We start from the raw sequence: 3,355 nt of genomic DNA on the forward strand, positions 1-3,355 counted from the left end.
CAGTGTGGTGGTCTTTATTAATTAGTGTGTGTAAGGTGTATATATGGTCAGTAGTGAGGTGGTGTTTATTAATGAGTGTGTGTAAGGTGTATATATGGTCAGTAGTGTGGTGGTGTTTATTAATGAGTGTGTGTAAGGTGTATATATGGTCAGTAGTGAGGTGGTGTTTATTAATGAGTGTGTGTAAGGTGTATATATGGTCAGTAGTGAGGTGGTGTTTATTAATGAGTGTGTGTAAGGTGTATATATGGTCAGTAGTGAGGTGGTGTTTATTAATGAGTGTGTGTAAGGTGTATATATGGTCAGCAGTGTGGTGGTGTTTATTAATGAGTGTGTGTAAGGTGTATATATGGTCAGTAGTGTGGTGGTGTTTATTAATGAGTGTGTGTAAGGTGTATATATGGTCAGTAGTGTGGTGGTGTTTATTAATGAGTGTGTGTAAGGTGTATATATGGTCAGTAGTGAGGTGTTGTTTATTAATTAGTGTGTGTAAGGTGTATATATGGTCAGTAGTGAGGTGGTGTTTATTAATTAGTGTGTGTAAGGTGTATATATGGTCAGTAGTGTGGTGGTGTTTATTAATGAGTGTGTGTAAGGTGTATATATGGTCAGTAGTGAGGTGGTGTTTATTAATTAGTGTGTGTAAGGTGTATATATGGTCAGTAGTGTGGTGGTGTTTATTAATGAGTGTGTGTAAGGTGTATATATGGTCAGTAGTGTGGTGGTGTTTATTAATGAGTGTGTGTAAGGTGTATATATGGTCAGTAGTGTGGTGGTGTTTATTAATGAGTGTGTGTAAGGTGTATATATGGTCAGTAGTGAGGTGGTGTTTATTAATTAGTGTGTGTAAGGTGTATATATGGTCAGTAGTGTGGTGGTGTTTATTAATGAGTGTGTGTAAGGTGTATATATGGTCAGTAGTGAGGTGGTGTTTATTAATTAGTGTGTGTAAGGTGTATATATGGTCAGCAGTGCGATGGTTGAGGAGAAAGACAATTTGACATTTACTTATTACATTTTTTTCTTGAAGAAAGGTTTGAATTCTTGAATTCAAAATGCTACCGAGATGCTGTTTATGCAAATTCTCCTGTAATTATTGGAGTCTGATTTGTCTCCATAGGGGAGATAGGGGAGATGAGACCCTGGTTCCAGACATCAGGAAAGCAGACAGAAGTTAATACCATGTTGAACAATTTTATTGCGGCATTTTGCAACTCAGGTGTGCTGTTTTTCAGCATTTCATTTGTGATGTTATCTAGACCACAAGCCTTTCTTGATGTCTTTTTTTAAATAATATTTCTATTTTTTATTTTTATATTTTATTTGAACTCTCTCTCTCTCTCTTGCTCTCTCTGTCAATGTGTAAAGTCAAAGAGAGTTTTTCTTCCAGAGTTTTTGCTGACAGGAAGTCCATATTTAATGAAGTGACTAGCTTGTTAAAATGCTTTTAAGTGCTCCTGTGCAGCGCTGCAGGCTGGAAGAGTGGGATGAGGCTTGGGTTCACTGCCTTTTCTCCTCTCTGTGAAGAAGGGAGTGGATTAAAGGGGTGAGTTCCCCCCTCCTCTTCCCTCGTTCCCTCGTTCCCTGGTTGTCCGTTCTCTCCCTCAGGGGACATCCTGAGTCAGTCCCCATTAACATCCATCAGAACACGCTCCTCTGGAGAGCAGACGCACACACACACACACACAAATGCACACACACATGCACACCACGCACATACACAAACACATGCACGCACACATGCACACACACACACACACACACACACATGCACACACACACACATACACACTAAAACACAATCGAGCACACATACATACATATACATAGTTAAACACAACCACACATGCACAACTGTGTACACACACACACACACACACACACACACACACACATGCACACACACTAAAACACAAGCACACATACATAACCATGCAAAATGTAATTAATAACAACACAATACAACACATTTGGATCCACACACTCATAGTAACAAACACAAGCACATTGTGTCACTCACACACCACAGTTCCACAGTGATACAATGATTAGTCTTTATGATAAACTCAAATGAGGAGACTGCAGGAGGATCCTCCATGTTTGAGGGTTAGACAAGAACACACACACTCCCCCTCTTGATTTGAATTCCTCTCAACAGCAGAAAGTTTGAACAAGCATCTGAAGACTGTCAGAAGAGTGAGAGAGAAGAAAACTTTCTCCAATTGAAGCCTGGCATCATGTCTTGTGCATATTCTGTCTCTGTATGAAGTTCTGGGCTGACTGCTCCCTTGTTATCTCTCTGCTCTGCACTGAGAGGAGGGGAGGGGAGGAGGAGAGGAGGCGATGCGGAGAGGAGAGGAGGAGAGGAGAGGAGGAGAGGAGAAGAGGAGGAGGACAGAAGTGGAGGAGGAGAGGAGGAGGAGAGGAGGAGAGGGGGAGAGAAGTGGAGAAGAGGAGAGGAGTGAAGGAGGAGAAGAGGGAATGGGAGGGGAGGAAGAGAGGGGTGGAAGAGAGGAGGAGTGGAGGGGAGAGGGGAGCAGGAGAGGAGTAGAGGAGGGGAGAAGGAGATGCGGGAACTAGGAGAGGAGGGGGAGAGGAGGAGAGGAGGGGAGGAGGAGATGAGGGAACTAGGAGAGGAGGGGGTGAGGAGGAGAGGAGGAAAGGAGGAGCAACAAAGTGGACACTCCACACATAACCTGACTTGCCTAGTTAAATAAAAAATAAAAAATAACCATTGACACACACACACACATACACACACATACACACACATACTCATATTAACAAACACAAGCACATTGTGTCACTCACACATCACAGTTCCACAGTGATACAATGATTAGTCTTTATGATAAACTCAAATAAGGAGACTGCAGGAGGATCCTCCATGTTTGAGGGTTAGACAAGAACACACACACTCCCCCTCTTGATTTGAATTCCTCTCAACAGCAGAACAATTGAACGAGCATCTGAAGACTGTCAGGAGAGTGACGAGGAGAAAACCTTCTCCAATTGAAGCCTGGCATCATGTCTTGTGCATATTCTGTCTCTGTATGAAGTTCTGGGCTGACTGCTCCCTTGTTATCTCTCTGCTCTGCACTGAGAGGAGGGGAGGGGAGGAGGAGAGGAGGCGATGCGGAGAGGAGAGGAGGAGGAGGAGTAGGGGTGGAGCTGAGGAGAGGAGGAGAGGAGGATGAGGAGAAAAGGAGGACATAAGGGGAGGAGGAGAGGAGAAGAGGTAGAAAGGAGGACGGGAAGAGGGGAGTAGGAGAGGAGGGGAGGGAGGGGAGGAGGAGAAGAGTGGGGAGGAGGAGAGGAGGAGAGGAGGGGAGGAGGGGAGGAGGAGAAGAGTGGG

Source organism: Oncorhynchus kisutch, linkage group LG24, assembly GCF_002021735.2.
Source record: "Oncorhynchus kisutch isolate 150728-3 linkage group LG24, Okis_V2, whole genome shotgun sequence".
Classification (NCBI taxonomy): domain Eukaryota; kingdom Metazoa; phylum Chordata; class Actinopteri; order Salmoniformes; family Salmonidae; genus Oncorhynchus; species Oncorhynchus kisutch.